General features: G+C 40.2%; 1 protein-coding gene across 2 annotated transcripts in view; it reads left to right on the top strand.

Annotated features, from left to right (window-relative positions):
- The first annotated feature begins 6,304 nt into the window (after positions 1-6,304).
- LOC110964939 (myocyte-specific enhancer factor 2A-like) overlaps positions 6,305-21,642 on the top strand; it is a 62,923-nt gene continuing 47,585 nt past the window's right edge. The window contains exons 1-2 of one of the 2 annotated variants that reach the window (XM_051960500.1): positions 6,305-6,445; positions 15,838-15,955. The gene's annotated coding sequence lies outside the window, so the exon portion shown is untranslated. The remainder of the gene's footprint in view (positions 6,446-15,837; positions 15,956-21,642) is intronic. The other variant, XM_051960503.1, reaches the window with a different exon arrangement.

Here is a 21,642-nt window from a genome sequence, read left to right as displayed (position 1 = left end):
ACACAGGGGATGTTAAATATGACTATCAGTGACACTAGCGCACAGTCGTTGCACTTTGGTGAAGTTGAATAAGTGACGTCTGAATCAGTTGAATGTCTGTCTGAAATAGTCCTGCTACATACATAGATGAAAATAATTACATTTTAATCTAAATTAAATTCATTTAACGTTAGCAGTGTGACATTTAACAGGAACCAGAGTAGAACCGTACACATTTTCATTTAAACTGTAACACTGTGGCAAAGAGGATCATTTTAAAGAATCACCTATGAAGATGAGCTAGTAAATGGTTTGCATTTATGTAGCACTTCTCCCTTAGCGGTACTCAAGGTGCTTTCCAAGGTTTTCCATTCACACATCAACACACCAGTGGCATCACAGCTGCCATGCAGGGTGCTTTGTCTGGCATCAGAAACAAGTAGGGGTTCAGTGTCTTGGTCAAGGACACGTAATACCTGGAGGAGCCAGGGATTGAATTGGCAGCCTTGTGGTTATTGGACAGCCCACTCTCCCACCTGAGCCACAGTCACCCAGTAAACTGGAAGCAGCATAAGACAGAACTGATTTGATTCTGTGCTTTTGTGAATTCAAACTTTCCAAGCCGACATGTTTTGTTCTACATATGATTTAATTCCAAAGCTATAGTATGCTGTAAATATAGTAATAATCTGATAATATGAAATTATTTGGTAGAATAAATAATTTACCTTGATCAGGAGAGTAATTTTGACGTTTTATTTTTTCTGGTACACATTTACAGTTTATGTGTGTGATCCATGTCAATCAGAGGCATTTTTCAACTCTCAGAACACACCGTATCTGAGTCAATCTAAAGTGGAAATAATATAAATCCCCATTTATGCAGGAGAGAACTTCACTTTGTTCTTTTTGCTACAGCATAGTCACTGTTTCAGTTGTCATCTGGCTAGAGGACACATGGTGGCACCACAGGCTTTCTTATTCTTTCCCACACAAAGCGAGTAGAATATGTCATCCAGCAAAAGTTTCGATTTTAATGTGACTAATTATTCCTGAATGTAGACGTATGATTGCTAATAATCTCTTTAAGGTCATATTTAATTTTATCCAGTGGAAGTGTTGCCTGCATCTGCAAACAGAAAAAAAAAACTTTTCCTTTGATTTGACAGTGTATGTACAGTATACTGGTCAAAAGTTGTAGAACACCCCAATTTTTCCAGTTTTTTATTGAAATTCAAGTAATTCAACTCCAATGAATAGCTTGACATGGTACAAAATTAAGTGGTGAACTGCCAGAGGTTTACAAAAAGGTAAGGTTACCCAAGCATGAAAAATAATGTACATTTCTGAATCATAAAAAAGGCCTTTTTCAGGAAACAAGCAATAGGTTAACAACTTAAAACTGTCCTATAGCAATGGAGGTTGATCAAGCCTTGAAAGTTGGTGCTACCAAATCCTACAGGTGTCCCAACTTTTCTTTAGTACTTACAATCTCATCTGTCTGCATAAAAGCAGTGTTGGAACACACTGTGGCACCATATCCTTGAAAGCTAACCTAGCAATAGCCAGATTAATAATTGTGTAGTACTTGATAGTACTCCACAATATCAATCTGGGACCGCTCCATGTAAATCCGTTCGGAGGAAAGAGGCACGGATTGGACAATGCAACAGTATGTCCCGCCTCTGACAGGTTTGTTTTTAGCCAATCGCGGGATCTTCACAACGAGCGGAGCCAATTGGTAGATTAAACTCTTACCAAAACCCGTAGGTAAAAAAGCACAAACATCTTTACCATCCAAAAATGCGCAAAGAGCCTCTTGTTGTTCTTCCTTCAAAGAAGCGATACGAGATTCGGCTAAAACTGACTTAATAGCAGCATCTACACGATCGTTGTCCTCCGTTGTATGGAATTGTTTTGATCTACTGGCGCTTGGTGTCGTCTTCACACCCGGATATCCCGCCCCACACACGAATACTGCTGCGTGATTGGCCCGTGCCAACTTGGCTCTGTCCGAACAGTGAAAGCGGGAGCGGAGCAAGATGCTTTCTTGAGAGATTTGTGAACTCACAAATATCGCGAGAAATCAACTTGCTGGCAAGGTTACTTGAGAGCATCATCTGAACAGTATTGTACTGGACAAAGTAGTGTGTTGATATAAAAATGGTGAGGAAAAGGCAATTAACAATAAAAGAGAACCAGACCATCACAACACTAAAAATGTAGGTCTTTCCGACAGAGAAATTGTGAAGAAAGTCAAGGTGTCAGTGAGTCCAGTTTTCTTCACCATCTAAAGGCACTCAGAAACTGGTGGAAACTCTGACAGGAAGAGGTCTGGAAGACCCAAAGCCACAACAGAATCAGAAGACAAGTTTCTGATAGTCAATACCTTGCATGATAGGTGGCTCACAGGACAACAGCTTCAAGCACAGCTTAATAGTAGTCGTAGTAAGAAGTCTCAGTTTCAACTGTGAAGGGACGACTTGGAATTGCAGGTTTGACAGCTTAAGTTGCAGCATTAAAACATCAGATTAAGAAAAAGTGGCTGGCCTGGGCCATGAAACAAAACCAATGGACTACTGAAGACTGGAAGAATGTATTATGGACTGATGAGTCAAAATTTAAAATCTTTGGTTCATCATGCAGGATTGTTGTACACCATCAGGTCGACAAAAGGATGGCTCCTCAGTGCGTGACATCAACTATCAAACATGGAGGAGGAAGCGTGATGGTCTGGAGCTGTTTTGCTGGATCCATGGTTAGTGACTTGTACAGAGTGTGAAAGACCCTGAACCAAAAAAGCTACCACAGCATTCTGCAGCGCCATGCAGTACCCTCTGGTATGTTCCTAGTTGGTCAGGGGTTCATGATACAGCAAGATAATGACCCAAACCATAAGTTCAAGCTATGCCAGAGCTACGTTAGACAAAAAGAACAAGATGGAAAGCTTGAAAACATGGAATGGTCAGCTCAGTTTCCAGACTTGAACTCCATGGAGCTGGTTTGGGATGAACTGGACAGAAGAGTGAAAGGAGAGCAACCTACAAGTGCCACACACTTATGGGAACCTCTGCAACAGAGTTGGGAAGAATTTTCTGATGAATATTTGATTCCCATTGTGGAAAGAATGCCACGAGTGTGTTTAGCTGTTATATCTGTCAAAGGTAGCTACTTTGATGAATCAAAAGTTTCTTTTAAAATAGGGACATTTCTAAGTGACTCCAAACTTTTGAACGGTAGTGTACATCACAGCAGCAGAGTCCTGAATTTCATAGTTATGAACTTGCCTTTACCACCTCTGAAAGCACCAATTTAGCATTGACATGAGAGGAAGATTACTATTAGTTAATCGATGCAGGGTAAAAAGAAGGTTAGATTGCAAATCACTAAAGAGGCTCAGGAAGAGAAAACTTGAAGATATAATGGTGGCATTTTCATTAGAGCTGAACTTGACCTCTGATCTCTGTAACAACAGATAAGAGAGAGAACAGCTTTCAATACACGATCATCTTTTTAGAACTCTGTCTATTCTTCTGCTTGTCAGATCCATCCATCCATCCATCATCCATCCATTATCTATATACCACTTAATCCTCATTCGGGCCGTGGGGAGGATGGAGTCAATCCCAGCTGACTAAGGGTGAAGGCAGGGGACAATCTGGACACCTACGGACAATTCAGAATTACTAATTAACATCAGCATGTTTTTGGACTGTGGATTACACAGAGAAAACCCACACATTCACAAGGGGAACATGCAAACCCCATGCAGGAAGATCCTGGGAAGGCCAGGATGCAAACCGGAGATCTTCTAGCTGCACAGCGAAAATACTAAACACCAATCCACTGTGCAGCCAATTGTCAGATCCTTGATTTTATTTAGATTTTCCCTCTGTTTTGTTTAACACGTGAGTTCTCCAGGCATAACCAGTGGAACAGACTTCAGTGATGTGTTTCTAGCTTCAGTGCTGTTGAAGGAGGAGTGGAGCTCCAAGCACATCTCTTCAGCTGCTTCAGAAATTTGAAAATGTCTCCTCCTTCAGGCGAAAGCTAAATCAAATTTCAATGGATCATTTATTACACTGGGCCTATAATCCGTGTATGTTTCGCTCATTCCTTTTTCCGTTTCAAAATAAAATCTAAAAAACCAACAGACCACGTTGTTTTTTTTGTTTTTTTTCAGTTTTTAAAACCTAAATGTAGAAACGTATTATTTAACTAATGGAAAAACGACTGTGTTGGATTTTTGCTCTAGCTTTTTTAACCCGAAATACAAAATAAGGCTGTTGTTTTAGTTTGTTGCAACACCGGAAGTCGCTGAGGAAGAACTGTTAAAGGCATTTTGGAGGATGTTTTTTTTTTTTTTAAATTAGTCTGATTCACATAAAATGAATATACTGACCTTTAGTGGACTTGTATGTATGGTCTCTAAAAGAATAAAAAATAAAAAAAATAACTGTGGACATAGAAGGACCTGAAAAACATCAGCCAATCAAAGCGCTCGGACCGAGGCGTTTGGTTTGCTCCCTTTCCTGTCAATCAAAAATCTTCCGGCTCAGGCCTAGTTACGTGGATTACGTACGCCTTGGACTTACGTGTTTTCTGTATGTGTTGCTTTGGTATAGCTTCGTAGTTAGCTGGCGACTTGTTTTGCTCATCTTTTTTTACATAATGGCAGATAAAGATCCAGGGGGACCCAGCCGTAAAAGACAACTTCACGAGTGCTAAGCAAGTTTCTGGAGGGGGGCGTTTCTTCGTAAACGTTAAGAGGGGGGAGGTTGGGGGGGGGGGGGGGTGACGGAGAGGTTGTATGTGCGCATGCGCATGCTACGTTCAAAGTCGTAGGAAATTAAATCTCCTCTAATGCCTTTAAGAGCTGGTCTGGATCGTGAACATAACTAGAGTGGCTTTAATGTAGCGCTTTTCCAATTGTATTCTCTTTGAGAGTGACAAACCCCACGCAGAAATCATGGAGCTCACATTGCTCTATATTAAAGAGATTATTATATTATAATATATTATATTATATTATATTATATTGTTATTATCGGGAGTTTCTGCATGGAGAACAATTTAAGACGCAGTCATGTGTCAGCTGCTGATTTTGAGAGAACTGTCATTTGTTCCATATTAACGACATTTGTTAATTTCAGTGCCGTACTTTATTGACTGTAGAATCTTCTGTTTCATTTTTGTGTGTTTTGCAGACAGGTCCGACGTATGAATGAAAGTTTTTGTCATCAATTGGTGCTGCTGTTCCAGTTTAACTGGTGATCAGGTTAACTGGTGATAGTTTCAGTCTCCAGATGTTTCGTAGCAGATTTGACCAGAAAAGAATTGGCTGTGTGTGAAATTGAGATAGGCACTAGATAAAGAAGAGCTCGGCATCACTGCTAAATAAAGTCAATATCCGTGTAAATGTCACCTACAGACATTACAAGGAAATGTACTGGCGAAATAAAAAACACGTATTTTTATGAACGGTGAGAGGAAACGATGGAATCCAGAAATAAAATTAGAGACATTTCTTTTTACCGTCTATAGGTGATGTTTACATGGATATAGACTTTATTAAGTAGGCTACTGATGCCAACGTTTTTCGGGGAAGTTTTCTTTGTCTAGTGTGTTTATTTGACGCACAACCAGGTCTGGTCGGGATAAACCTGCAATGAAACATCTGGAGACGGAAACTATCACTATTTAGTCTACTCGCTCTAAATAAGACAAACATGTCTTGTTTTCACAGTACGTGGTGCTGAGTTTGACAGAGAAGTGAAGTCAAGTCGCCACGAATTCTTACTCTGCCCGTAGCTTCCAAATGGGGAAAATACTTTTTTTAAACCTTAAAACTTGCAAAAACGAAGCGTTTTTTCTTTCTCTGCTTTTTGTTTTTCGAATTTCATTTTAAAACGAAAAAACAAAAAAACAAACCGATTATTTGTTTTTTCTCATTTTATTTTCACGGACCACCGGGTCACGGACCTTGTTTTCTTGACAAAAAGGAGTTACCCCTGCTAGACTTCTAAAAAATAAATGAATATAACAACGAGCTGGTCTTTTGAACGGATCTTTGAAAGGAACGATTCCTTAAGATCTGGCTCCCTTCAAAGAGCCAGAAATCCCATCTCGACTTTTTGCCCCTCAGCAAGTCATCCAGGTAATAACTTTTTTTCTGAACCAAATGGGTTACTTACACAGTAACGTTTAAAAAATATCCCATTTACACTGACTGACAATGAAATACGCAGCGCGCGCGCGTGTGTGTGTACGTGTGTGTGTATAAGTGTGTGTGGCTGCTGTGTGGGATGATGTGGGAGGAGCTAGAAGCCTCTGCTGCGAGAGAGTTTGTCAGTTTCCTAAATATAGCGAACGAGGCGCTCTGTGTCTGAGTTTTTCTGCCGGAGACACTTTGATAAAAAGCCCGTATTTAGAGCGGCAGCAGCAGCAGCAGCAGCAGGGCAGTGGGGTAAGTGGAGCAAACACATCTGTCTTTCTCTGTGAAGTGTGTTTTGCGGGCTGTGAAAGGAGGGAGACTGTACTCTTCACCAGTGTTGCGCTGTTCAACCTAATCAGCTTCAGATAGTGACAGTAAATTCTCTGTACAGCTAAACTCACGTATACATTTAGTCGACTGTTGTTGTAATTTTGTGGTAAAGTGTGGCTGAATACGAACACAGGACGTGTACTGTACATGTTGTGATGAGTGCCGCGATGATGGAGAGCTTCAGTCCATAAAACTTTGATCAGCCAACTGTACAGAGCCTCAGCAGTGTGGCCTCTGAGACCGATACTTTATTGCACGCTCTGTCCTCTCGAAACATGCTGCCTCAAGATAACAACTGCAAGACTTCTTCGACAGTTTTCTTTTTTACTGACAGGACAGCAGTGGGGGGAAAGGCTTGCAGTAAATGGCCATGAGCTTGACTCGAACCCATGACCGCTGTGTCGGGGACTGTAGCCCGTTTGTGGGTCGCCGGCCAGTTGAGCTACCCGGGCACTCTCTTTGCTATTGTTAGTATCAGAGGCTGAAATCATGAAGTACTGAACAATACAGCAGTTATTGTCCTGTATACTTACAATAACAGCATTAACTACATTAAGTTAACATAAATTTATTGTACCCCCAAGCACAGAGTGCAGCAGGTAGTTTATATGAATTTAAATAGTTTTAGGCCAAAATGACAGAATGTCCAGAGACAGAGCTAAAGAGGAGCTGGGGGGGGGGGCGCAGCACACAGGCCATAGTGAAGTCTGTCAGAGCTACAAGTCTTCTATTCAGCCCTGTCTGTACAATATAGTGGTCCCCCAGATAGCAAACTATGGGTGAATCAATGTTGAATCTATGTTGAGACCTAACGTAGAAATTATACAGAAAGCGCAAGGTTGATAAAATGTTGAGTCAACGTTTGCTTTTCAACCATAAACCACACTTTACCCAGATAACAAAAGATGTTAAATCAGTGTTGAATTAGGGTTAAGAAGGTTGAATTGTGGTTACGGTTGAAGACTGATGGTTGGATCAATGTTGATTCAACAACATTTTGTCAACATTGAAGTTTGTGTTTAAAAGATACCATTGAATCTACGTTGTATTTTGGTTTAATTAAAATGTTTGACAGGTCAATGTTTAATTAATGTTGAATCTATGTTTGCAAACATGTAATCTATGTAAGCAAACGTTGACTCAACATTTTATCAACCTTGCACTTTCTGTATAATTTCTACGTTAGGTCTCAACATAGATTCAACATTGATTCACCCATAGTTTGCTATCTGGGCCTGCTGTACCTCACCATCATCTTGCTATAGAGAGTAAAAATGCTTTGACTTGTTTCTATTTCTTTAAAACAGTCACAGATGCTATGGGCGGGGCTAGGGAATGGAAAATAGTGACGGTTAAGTTGTTTTGGTGGAACTTTTGCACACGGGGAGATGAGCACTATCATTAAAATAGATAATTCACTGAAAATACACGAGCAGGGCTGCTGTACTGCATGATCCAAATCCTCAGCATAAGTGGTCGAAGTTGTTCGTGTGGTTGGTTATTTGTATCCTATGGTGAAGGGAAATTAAAAATGCTAACAGGTAAGTTGTGGCGGAACTTTTTTGCAGATCCATCTCTTGCTGCTCTGATACAGACCGCCCATTCAACTGCATACTACTACAACCAAGTAGTTCTGACCAACCAGAAGATATTATCACTGATTGTGTAGCAAATCCAAGATTTTGTGTTATTGTCACTGAACAGTGTATGGACTATATCTGCTTTTTATTTGTCCATGACAAATGTATACAGGATTTCTCAAAGTGTGTAAGGTTTAGGTTTAGCTAGCTGCTTGTTAAGTTGAGGCTCTTATACATACTTAGAGACTGTAGGGATGAAACCTACTTTAATGAGTTTTGGAAATGAACTGCTGAAAAATTACAACTGACCCAGAACCTGCAGCCAAAAGAAAAAAACAGAAGACTGGATGGACACAGAGCGATGTCTTAACTAGGTGTATGACACGTTGACATTACTGTCTGACACACACATACTCTAATGACTTTTAGCAACAGTGAAAACGCCATAATTGAAGCAGCCATTTCAGATTTTTACATCATTGAGGGTTACATAAAAATCTTACTATACTGTATATGACTTCTAAAATACTTCTAGAATCAGAATCAGAATCTGTTTCATTGCCAACTGGATGTTTTGATGCATAACAGTAAACACTGACTACTATAGAAGGATAAAAGATTTAAAAGCAAATATATTTAATGAACAGTGTCACAAGTCAAACAAGAAAAGCACTCAGAGAGTGCAGTACTCTGCCAAGGCTGCTCAGTCGTTGTAGCATTTCTGACAAATGACATTTTTCAAAATTGTGAGTTGATTTGTAGTAGGATCACAATCATGTGATCGTCAGCAGGCAGTCGACATGGTATTCACTTGTTGTCATATTTACAGTGATGTCGTTCTGCTGTCTCGCAATGACACAGAAGTCTTTAACAAATCTGTGGATCCAAATTTAAAGCTGCATCACTGCCAAAATTGAATCACTTGGTCCTTGTGTCATTTCTGGCCTTCCCTGGAAATTTCATCCAAATTCGTTATTCCTTTTTTAGTAATGTTGCTAACAGACAGACAGTCAAACCAACACCGATCATCACATAACACCTTACTGTATCAAAAAGTGCTATATATTTTTACTGCAGTGCTGCAACTATCCGTCCATCCATCTTCTATACACCACTTAATCCTCATTGGGGTCGCGGGGAGGCTGGGGTCTGTCCCAGCTGACTTAGGGTGAAGGCAGGGGACACCCTGGACAGGTGGCCAGTCTGTTGCAGGGCTCCATATACAAACAATCACACTCACACCTACGGACAATTTAGAAGGATCAGTTAACCTCATCATATTTTTGGACTATGGGAGGAAACCCACGCATGCACAGGAGAACATGCAAACATGCAGAAAGATCCTGGGAAGGCCTGGATGCAAACCAGGGATCATCTTGCTGCAAGCTAAAGTGCTAACCACTGCGCCACTGTGTGTGCTGCAACTAGTACATATTTTCATAATCAGGTAATCTGTAGATTATTTCCGCCTTTAATCAGTTAACCAATGAAACAACAGAAAATAGTGGCATCCTGATGTCAATGGTGATGTTCTCAAATTTCTTTCTTTTTCCTAACTAACAGTTCAATGCTCCCCAATAATAAATTCACAGTCAGGTCCAGGAAAATCAGCAACTTCTCTCTTGATCCAGTGAATGTTTTAGTCCTTTCCTAAAATAATTTCAGCTTTTATTTTTAAAATAGTTAGAAATCAGTTAACCACCTACCTGATTAACTGACTAATAACTGCAGTTCTATTTCTTCTCTTCTTTGCACAAAATCTCCTTTTCCATGGACAGTGCTTGTTTGCTGACTCAGACAGCAGACAACAGTATGAGGCAGACTGTGATTTGTCTGATGATCAGTTAGGGTGACCAGTTGTGATTGCAAAGATGCATTTGGACATGTGCGTTTTGAGACAACTTTGAAGAAATTGTGAGTCTACAGTATGCATTAAGGTTTCTCCACCTATGGCACACATTTTAAGTTCTAACCTAAATGTGCATAGTTTGTGTTTAGTATAGTATTTGGTGAAGGTACATGAATGCATGAGAAAAAAGGAATAGTGAACTACAGAAATAAATATCCAGACTGCAGTAAAGTCACAATAATTAAGCTCTGCAATGCAGAAGGCAGACTGTCACAGAAGACAAATTATAGCATTACCCAAAGACAAGAAACAACAAAGTCTTCTTGTTAAGCAATAGTGTTACTTCTTGTTTCATACTTGTGGTAAAAATCAATATTAAACGTTTATGCGACACTTTAAAACAGATTAAAAATTGAGAAAACTAAAACCAGTAACTGTCTGAGTAACATCTGTTACACAGAAATGTGTAATTAATGTGAAACTCTTTATGCAGAGAAAATATGTGTTAGGAAAATATTACCATGAGAGTCTAAAAATTACTCACTATTTACTGAGAAGAGTGTTTATTCATTGTTGAAATGTTCTTTAAAAAACGCTCTTAAATTGTGTCATGTAGAAAACAGAGCAACTAATTCATCACCATTAGTAGAAATCACCCAAGAGCACAAACAAATAGTTTCACAGCTGTAAACATGTAGGAATTTTAAAATGTAACTCTTTTGATGTGACTGTCACACAAACAATTGTGTGTTTGGGATGGTGGGACGCAAAAGAAAAAACTTTTTCAACTATGAACCCTCTGTGGATTACATATTCATAAAGTAAAGAGTGCTATTTTAGTTTATGATGTTGATCTGTGCATGTTCTCCCTCTGCATGCCTGGATTTTCTCCTGGTCCTCTGGCTTCCTCACATAGCCCAAAAACATGCTGAGGTTAATTGACAATTCTAAATTGTCCATTTGTGAGTGTACTTATTAACAGTCCCTCCAGGAATTCGCGATGTTGTGATGGCGCGAATTCACGCGAAATCAACCAATCTCCACGAATTTTGCGCGGCCTTGCAATTTTGTCCAATCACCACAACTTTCCCGCAATTTTGGCCCGACTCCCATGAGTTCCACCAATCATAGCAGCGCAAACATAATGCACGTACGTCATCGAATTCACTTCCTTGTTTATGGTTTGAAGATGCAGACATGTGCGATACTAATGTCTCTCATTTACCAACAAAATTACTGCTGAAGACCGTGATAAACAATTAATTCACTGATGCTCTTCACCAAAGCAGAGCTAAAATGTTTTACATCCGTGCAATATTGTGGTGGAATACAAAAAAAGAAAAAAAAATCATCGATTGATACACACTTTTTTTAAAAAAGAAAACATGAAACACATTAGAACGGCTGAAATGAGCGGACAACAGACCACATAAATCACCATGATGGAAACTGTTGCATCCAGATCCGTTAGAGCACTGAAAGAATGAGGTAAATTAGATTACTTATTCCACCAAAGAGCACGGCGGAGTTATGTGACGATCAGCGTGTGTGAATCCTTCCTCTGTTACCAACATCACTCAAAAATGGACTCAGGGATATGAATGAAATTTTAGAGTCGGTTAGAAATGGCACAAGGACCAAATGATTAGACTTCAGCACTGATACGACCTAAAGTTTGGATCCACGGATTTGTTAAGGATTCATAGCGGCATGGCGTCTGATAGCAGCACGGTAACCATGGCAACAAGTACCTCAGCGGCCCGCTGACGATCACATCATTGTGATCCTACAACAAATCTACCACTGTGGACGTATCGGAAATGACACAAGGAACAACTGATTAAATTATGGGGTTGTTTCTGAGTCCCATCAATTCCCGTCTATGCCCGCTACATAGTTAGGTCATGCGATTCAGTATGTACACATGCAGGACACACACCTGTGTTTCGCGCAAGGTCAGGTAATGAAGAGTCTCGGTGGAGTACTGAGCTCTCTCAGTGCTGTTCTTGTTAAATGACGTGGTAAGCCGGGAGCGTGTGTGTGTGAACACGTGTGTGCCAGGAAGTGAAATTAACTTTTTAAGCCACTGACATATGTCCAAATATGATTCATTCAATAGTAAATTATCATTTTGTGCCGCAAATTTACCAACCACTTCATGTTAAACCAGTATCTGGCTGCTGCTAATTTCCCACCGTGGTGTGCCAGCTTTTGTGGAAATAGGTTGGAACATTCAATAATTAATTTCGGAATAGATATTGTCTATTACAGTGTTGAAACATGTTCTACAAGCTGGAAAAAAAATGCAGCTTTTTTGCAATTGTCACTGTCTCCTGCAATTTCATCACAACAAATAAGCTTAAAACATCGCAACTTTTATCGCAATTTTTTAGAAAAGCGAATTTCTAGCGAATTCAGGCATTTTCGGCTGCAACAATTACGAAAAACTTATTTACTGTGATAGACTAATGACCTGTCCAGGGTGTCCCCTGCCTTCACCTTAAGTCTGCTGGGATAGACTCCAGCCCTCCACAACCCTAATGAGGTTTAAAGGGTTGGATGTTGGTCTATGGAGAAAATGCTTTTTGGGTTCCAGAATATTTTATCCATTACCATTCTGCAAATGGCCACTGGGACTAACAAGCTGAGTGGTAGGTTTGTATGTAGCTCCTACTACACCGATGGTTGTTATAATTGTTATCATCAGTCAGTGGGCTGACTGGCGAAAATTTAGATTATATTTCAGTGTTTTTTCACATCTATAAATTAATAACGATACATTGTTCAACTGTTTGAAGCTATGTCAGTGTGACATTCAGACCAGAAGTGGTTCTTGTCAGTACAGATAATTTGACAGAAAACAATGCCAGCAAGAAAAGAGAGAATGACAAAACTCAATGTGCATTTATTTTATTTTGATGGTCTGTGGTTGCTTTGTCAGTGTCTTTGAATCAATAAAGCAGCCAGCTCCTCAAAGCAGCTCTTAGAGATGAGTGATAACTGAAAAACCTTGACTAACTCATAGGTGCCAGAAGTTTCAATCTACTGTGCCTCCAGCCAGTCATATTTTCAACATTTCTGCAGTGTAGGTCAAGAAAATGCATTACTTTACCCAGACTCCCACAGAGCATTTCGATTTGTCAGGAATATGTATCAGGCACCATGAAGACACCCGTCTTTGATGCCTTGTTTTGGAAAGTGTTTGGTTAGCTTCTCAAAGCTTGAGAAATGTCCTATAGCCTCTGTCACATAAAAAATTTAAAAAATCACAGGACATTAAACTGTCCAGTAGAGGTCAATTGATATAGTAGTTGTTGGTCAATTCTGAGTTGCTCATAATCTAGATCAATAACCAATATTTGAAATGGATAAATATTTGCAGGAAAATTGAAAAAGTTTTAAAATTACTCAAACTCCAACAGAAATGTAAGTTGAAATTTTCTTTATGTATGTCTATTTAAAGACAAATGTTCAGTATTTGTCCTTCAGTGCTCGTAGGCTGTTTCTTGTGATGTGTAACCCATCAAATAGCGCTGTGAGCAGAACATTGTACGAGATCAGAGTGACTACAGACAGCTGGCTGCATCATAGCCAATGTGGCACAATTTAATTTCTAAAAGAAACCCTAAATTTAATTAAAATGAGACATTTAAATTAGAAATTTTTAAAATGGTTTTTAAAAGTAGGATAACAATCCACAAAAAATGTTGACTAGCTGGTGCAATAATTGTCCAGGCCTTCATCTCCTCCTGTCAGTACTGTTTGCTAAGGCCTCGGTTATCCAAGTTTTGAAAGTTCCTTCAGGACATTAATGTACTGAATTAATGTTTTTTTTTGATAAGTTACATGGTAACAGAACCAGCAGCAGCAGTGCGCAGTGCATTAGCATTTTATAACTAAACTGAAATTACAACACTCTTGCCTTTGATGAAGATGAAAAGGGGAAAACCTGAGATATGATGTAATTTCCTGTAGAAAAGACCTCGTGCTAATAAAGGTATTATGTGGGTTTCAAAGTGGGTCTCATCCACAAAGTATCCTTCCACAAACGCCAACATGTTAAATGTCCGATTGGCAGGTGAAGTGAAAAGTTGATGGTTAATAGACAGAAAATATTGCCTTTGTAGTTCAGGCATTCAACCTCTTCCCTGCTGCCTTGTCCCTATCTTTGTTTTCATATTTCATTAGCAGGACTAGCAACGTGTACCATCAGCTTCAATTATCCTCCCTGTCAGCGGACCGACAGTGCCTGTCTGCTGGCCTTAGTGATTACAGGCTTCAGGGGACAGGTAATCAGGTCATGGTTACACTGTCTCCCTGTCAGACTGCTGAGACCACAGGGAGCATATGCGATGAAAGAACTCTCCCATCTTCAGTCAGTTATCTCTGACCAAGTTTAGATATCCTGGATACTGTCCAGTTGGGAGCAGATATGTAGAATTTTCATTTTGTTGATATAAAATATAGCATGCTGTCTGTCTGTCTGTCTGTCTGTCTGTCTATCTATCTATCTATCTATCTATCTATCTATCTATCTATCTATCTATCTATCTATCTATCTATCTTTACCTGGATATGGAATTTTCTGCCATTCTTCAATGCAGGTCCTCCTAAGCTCTGTGAGGTTAGATGGGGCAGATGGAAAGCCCTTTTCAGGACTCTCTAAAGGTGATTGGGTTCAAGTCAGGGCTCTGGCTTAGGGATATTCACAGAGTTCACCATAAGCCACTCCAGCATTGTTGTCGTGTCAGTTTCTTTAAGCATATCTCTGTACTATGCTCTGTTCAGCTTTCCTTCGACCCAACACCAATTTTTAAATAGTACACAGTCGGATTAGTGGCTGCACAAGCGTGAAATCAGTTATTGCTAGAGAGTATAAAATGCAGATGGAATCTCAAAAAACTGAGAAAATGTCACTTTTTTTAAATGAACGTGTGGACATTGCGGAACTACAGCCTGTTGCCATGAACATGACACTTGTCCACCACTCATCAACCCTGTCAGTTATGTTCCCTTGTGTGACTGCATGGAGTACTTGTGTTCCCCAGTGGTATTTCCTTTCCCTCCTACTTTCTCCAATGACAGAATATTTTGAGTCTTGTGGTAAACAGAAATAGCAACACTTCTGAGGGACAGGCTTCTCTTTTTGCACCACATACTGAAGAAATAGAGGCTGCACTGTAAGTGTGTGTGCACGTTTTTATTGAGAAGCTATTTTGAGTTCTCCGCCACTGACTGACTGAGTTTTTTCTAGTCAATTACATTGCCTGCTTTGGTGGACCAAGCCAATGTAGTCTGCTCCAGCGTGGACTAATACATTTCTTATCCACTATGATTAGTTGTGATGATGACTGGCTAAACCTAAACCATGCTGCATCGCACAGAGCAGAGTGATGAGGTTTAGCTGGCTCTTCTTGCTGTGAGCTTGTTTTCTGTCTGTGCTTATGCTAACATCCAGGCTAATGTGACTGGCACGGCACAGAGTTATTACTGTGACATCTACTGCAACCAAACCTTTCTATTTTGCTTTTACGTAGACAGTTCCCCTCTCTGTAATGTGATTATGCAGACAGCATATCTGTTTTGGAAAAATCATGCTCATTGATAGTTTTATTACATCCAACAAAATCCTTTCATTTATTACAGATGGATTTCACAAAAACAATTGTGTGCATGTGTCTATGAGAGTTACGAGCCATTCTAAAGAGAAAAGCAGTTTGTTCTCAATCGGAAAAGTGCTCTTAAGGTTTCATCTCCAGAACAAAAGAACTGGAAAATCACTTTAGCCTAAATTAAATATAACAACCCACTTTTACAACTTAACTTGATCGTTACCATCAAGATTAGAAAAAACTGAGACTCTTTTCACCTTTCCTCTCTTTCAGAATCTCGTATCTAAGCAGAAGAATAACTGTCTGTACCATCTCTACTGTATCTGCACTGAAAGTTTGAGGTTGAAGAAGAGGTTTTTCACCTTTCAGCATTCATACCAAACCATTCAAGGTAATATCTGATACCATCATATCAAATCACTGAATATCTTTTGTTCATGCTCACAGAGATTTGAGAAATGCAAATGTCTGGTCAAGGGAAAAACAAAATGTGTTTTATTTGTAACCTTGTATGGAAGAAATACAGAAAACATTGTTTATTAAGCAATACCCTCTATTCTACCCTACTCTACTTTACTTTTCTCTTGCTGTGATTTCTGGAAGAACTCCTAATCTTTCTTGAGAATTCTTCCTGCGGGGTCACCCCAGTGATCAGGCCTGAGCCAGTCCTTCCAAACCAGCCAAACCTCTGGCTGCCTGCCGTCTGACCGCTGGGCCACACACCCACACGTTTGATGCTAAAAATGCCGCAGATGGGCTCAAAAATTACACTCAATAAATACAGAAATCAAATAAAACAATTTCCAAATATTAGCCTTGCAATCTACTTTCCTGCCGTCATATAAATCTGCCTTTGTTGGTCACAGTAAATAGGTTTCCCTCGACTCTGCCAATTTAAACAGTAATGTTGGGTCGATGGCAGCGTGGCTTGGCTTAATTAAACTTAGTGTTGATTTGCAAGGACACGGTCCAGACCAGTGAGTGGTTTGGGCCTGCTCAGAGTCCTGACTCTGTTCTGAATGGTGCCAACACTTCATTAATGCTGGCTGTACATGAAGACACTCTCACTCCATGCTGAGTTAAGGACTAGGTTATATCAGCAACCTCCACACACTCTTTTCAAGAGTTTGTTTTAGTTGGGAGTGCCTCCGACGTTTAGGGTTTTTCCACTAGCCTGGGTTGGCCTGCTTTAGCAGTTCTATTCTACGACATGCTGCATTAAACTATGAGGAGGAGCATTTCCACTTTAATCACTAGCACGGCTGCCCATGCCGGACTCCTTTCCGATCCTCAGTGAATAAAAACTGTGCTGGAGACAAGTTCTGAATGACGTGCCAAAAAATGAATGGGCCACAATTTTGGTAAGAATTCTAATTTTAACATTTCTTTTCCACTCTAAAAAAAATTTGCTTCATCTTTACCTCACAAGCATGTTCTCATTAGGGATGGGAATTTCGACTAATTTCCGAACCGACTAGTTGCTAATTTTATTGACGACTAGTCGGTTTGGAAAACTTGCAATTTAACCCTTTAAGCGCCAAAGTCGCAATATTGCGACAAGCAACATTGCTGAACATAACAAGCCATAGCTTCAAATATACTGCCTCATGTGCCTCATGTACTGTACACCAGGAGATGGCGAACATCTGGAACTTCAATCTGAGCATCAGTTGTGGGCGTGTTTTCATTCAAAGTTTTGGAGTTTACAGAGTTTGAAAACCAAGGAGACGAGACTCGCCGTCGGAGCGTATCAGAGCGCAAGACGGAACATTTTAGAGTGAGAAAACTCACCGTACCGAGAGGTCTGGTCAACGCTGACAAAGTACTTTGTCAAGTAATGGCTTACTCATATTCTGAAGAGGAATATTCACCCTCTGATGAAGATGTTCAGTCGTCCACTGAGACAGAAAGTGCCGCTGCGTCTGTGCGTAACGGCAGCGGGTCGGTGTGCCATGACAGTCCACGAGCAGCACATAGTGGAGCCGATGCTTTGCTTCGGGGTGGCAGGAAGGGACGTGGTGGGTGTAGCTGGAGTGGTCAAAACACCGCTAATGATGAGGGGGATAGCGGGGGTTGAAAAAAAAACGCGGAAATAGCAGCAGACGCGGGAGAAAATGCACTGATAATAACGATGGAGGCTGCAGTGGCGTTCACGGCCCCGTCGTAATTGACGATGATGATGGCTGGGTTTGCTTGACAGATGAGGAAGAGTTTCACAAGTGGATCAGACATTTTGATAAGCCTGTTGGGTATCGTTGAGAGAGCGATCAAAGGAACCATAACTGATTTAATTAGCCATTCGCAGTTTCACTGTACCGGCCGTGTGTACTTAGACTTGCATGGCTTAATCTTTGAGACAAGCATATGCTACTGGCAGGATCAACCAGGTAGTCCAGACGGGACGAGCGTGCGGCGCACGCCTGAGCGTAGAGCTGCATGGCGGCTGCATGGTGGTGTGTGTGTGAGCAGACAGGCGGTGTAGGTTTGGAGGCGCGAAGAACAAGGTGCATGATGTTTAATGCAGCGTTTAACCGACTAGTAAAATACTAAACGTTTAATAAATGAGCAGGCGGTTAAACGATTAAACGACTAGTCGCGCACATCCCTAGTTCTCATACATCTTGAGAACATAGGGCCTCATTCATGAAGCGTTCTTAAGAACAAATCTGTTCTTAGAGCCTTCTTAAGAAGATTTTTGGCATTCACCAACGTGTTCTTAACTGACCTGTTCTTAAAAGTAAGAACAAATTCTAAGAACACTCAGGAGGACTCTTACACACAAAAAATCTGTACTTTTAGAATTTTGTTACAGTCAAAACTGATCCAAAAATTTGAATTTCTTTCTTAGAATGATTCAAATATTACCACAAATTATTTAATTTAAAACTGGATTTATTCAAGTGAATTTTAGTGATCAATGGTTTTATAGTTCAGTGCCAGTTAAACTCAAAATCGGATTTTAGATCTGAAGCTGCACTTGGTCACATTAACGTGTTTGGAGGTCTGTGGGAGGTACAAGCGCAATGACCACTACGATGTGCACGCGTGATGACCGCCGCCACGTGCACGCGCAATAACTATTGTAACGTAAGCGTAATATCCACCACGCTGACCGCCGCCACGTGCACACGCCCCGGTGTGCACGCGCGCGCTGACTGGGGAGACAAGGCGGACATGGCCTGGGCAGTTTTACCTGTCACTGCAGCCGAGGCAGAGGGTGTTTTATTACGACAGACACCCTTTCTGAGTATAAAAGTTTAGCTGTCTCAGGTCAGACTTTATTGGCTGTTTGAAGCTCTGTCATCTGCAGAAATGACCATCACTCTGGTGGGCAGAGTTTCACCTGCACTCCAGTGCTCACAACACTCTCTTGCTGCTGCCTTAAAAGGAAGTTTAGAGGGTGTACCTTTTACATTTACAAGTCAATACAATGTAAATGTCATGTTAATGAGAGGGGAGGGTGTTCGTAGAGACTGTTCTTGAATCCGGCGCATCTCCCTCCTAAGAACAGATTTGGCTTGTCAAGAACGCTTCGTGAATCCAACGTACTTTTCTCTTGGGAGTTCTTAAAGCCGTTCTTTCGAACGCTTTTCTACGAACGCGTTCATGAATGAGGCCCAATGTTTGTAGGTCATCTGTGTAGCTCCACAATACTACATTTACACTCATTGGCCACTTTATAAGGTACACCTGCTCAATTGCTTGTTAACAGAAATAGCTAATCAGCCAATCGCATGGTCACAACTCAATGCATTTAGGCATGCAGACGTAGTCAAGACAACTTGCAGAAGTTCAAACTAAAAATCAGAATGGGGATGAAAGGGGATTTAAGTGACTTTGAGCGTGGCATGGTTGTTGGTGCCAGACAGGCTGGTCTGAGTATTTCAGAAACTGCTGATTTACTGAGATTTTCACTCATAGCCATCTCTAGGGTTTACAGAGAATGCTCAGAAAAGAGAAAATATCCAGTGAGCAGCAGTTGTGTGGATGAAAATGCCTTGTTGATGTGAGAGGTCGGAGGAGAATGGACAGACTGGTTGGAGATGCTAGAAAAGCAGCAATAACTCAAATAACCACTTGCGACAACCACGGAATGCAGAACACCATCTCTAAACGCACAACACGTCCAACCCTGAAGAAGATGGGCTACAGCAGCAGAAGACCACATCAGGGGCCACAACTAAGAACATGAAACTGATGCTACAGTTGTCATAGGCTCACAAAAATTGGACAATAGAAGATTGGAAAAATTTTGCCTTGTCTGATGAGTCTCCATTTCAGCTGCGATATTCAGATGGTAGAGTCAGAACTTGGCATAAACAACATGAAACCGCGCATCCACCCTACCTTATATCAACGGTTGAGGCTGCTGGTGGTGGTGTAACACTGTGGGGGATATTTTCTTGGCACACTTTGGGCCCCTTAGTACCAACTGAGCATCGTATTCACTCCACAGTCTACTTGAGTACTGTTGTTAACCATGGACACCCTTTTATGACCACAATGTACTCGTCTTCTGATGGCTCCTTCCAGCAGGACAATGCACCATGTCACGAAGCTCAGATCATCTCAGATCAGACCACCAGATCTCAATCCAAAAGAGCATCTTTGGGATGTGGTAGAACGGGAGATTCACATCATAGATGTGCAGCCGACAAATCTGCAGCAACAACGTGATGCTATCATGTCAATATGGATCAAAATCTCTGAAGAATGTTTTCAATGCCTTGTTGTAATTATGCCACAAAGAATTAAAGCAATTATGAATTCAAAAGGGGTCCAACCTTTGACCAGCAAGATGTACCTAATGAAGTGGTCATTGAATGTATAGTGATATGTTATGACACATTTGACTTTCTTCAAATTAAAGTTAAACTTGACCGTACTACAATTTCAATCATACAATAACATTTCCATTATTTGTACAGTCTTACTGGACTCGAGGGAAATATCTTTCAAAGTTGAAGTGGTTTTCTTATGTGGATATTTGTGGCTTGGAATTCAATATCTTTCCTCTCTTCCTATTTACACAATCAATTTACCACTTACGGATCAATTTTATCCATGCCAGAGTTGTGTAAATTTAATGATAACATAAATTGAATCTTTTCTACTATTGCAGCCTCATACTAAAAACTTTCCATTGTTAAACTGGATGGATGTTTTTACGATGAAGAAGCAAATGTGATGTGTTCATTCTGCATTTAGTGTAGTGGTTCAGGTAATTTGCTTCGTCTTTTCTATGAGTTGCAGTGATAAGCACCTTTTAGACTAGTCCCAGCTCAACACAGTAAATCACCTCACAGCGGAAATAGTCTGTGAGAAAACTAATCAATTTCAAAATAATTTTGAAATGTACTGTTTGTGACCCAGTTTACTTCAGCAGTTTTTCCAAGATCAGGGCACAGGACTGTTTGAACCGCTAAAAGACAGTAAGATAGTTGTAGCATTATGATGTTGCTGACACCTTGACATACCTTTGGTATAATGACACTGCATGTTTCCAAATGTTTTGTTCGTTTTTTTTTGCATGATGCATGATTTTTGCATGATGTATGATATTGGTTGCCATTCATTCATTTCATTTGGGATTCAGATTATTTCTGTAATGAATTTAAATTACTAGGAATTCACAATGTTGACAGCAATTAGAAGAAAACAATTTGTTGATTTGTTGACTACTAATTACATACAGTTTTTTTTTGTTTTGTTTTTTTTGCTATTCACAAGCACCCAGTGTGATAGCATGCATGAATTTACATGGATTCCAGCAATTCTACACCGTAATTCCAGGTGACCTAGAGACTGATTAGGAAATCTTAGCAGTTATATTTTGTCCCATGCCACCAATTCAGTGATAGAAAAATTAATATGAGCCAATATACAGTTATTTACAAATTCTAAAAGCACACGAAGAGTACATCAGGATGAAATTAACTTTGCATTATAATAAAGTTGTGTTAGGATTCAGAATAATGTCAATCCACTCCAGCTGAATGGAACAATATCCTAGCTTACACAATGAATAAGTTTGGAATAATAAAATTAATAAACTATTCCTGCAGCACCACACTGTCC

This window comes from Acanthochromis polyacanthus, chromosome 2 (assembly GCF_021347895.1).
Source record: "Acanthochromis polyacanthus isolate Apoly-LR-REF ecotype Palm Island chromosome 2, KAUST_Apoly_ChrSc, whole genome shotgun sequence".
Taxonomy (NCBI): Eukaryota; Metazoa; Chordata; class Actinopteri; family Pomacentridae; genus Acanthochromis; species Acanthochromis polyacanthus.
This window is presented reverse-complemented; position numbering and strand designations above follow the sequence as displayed.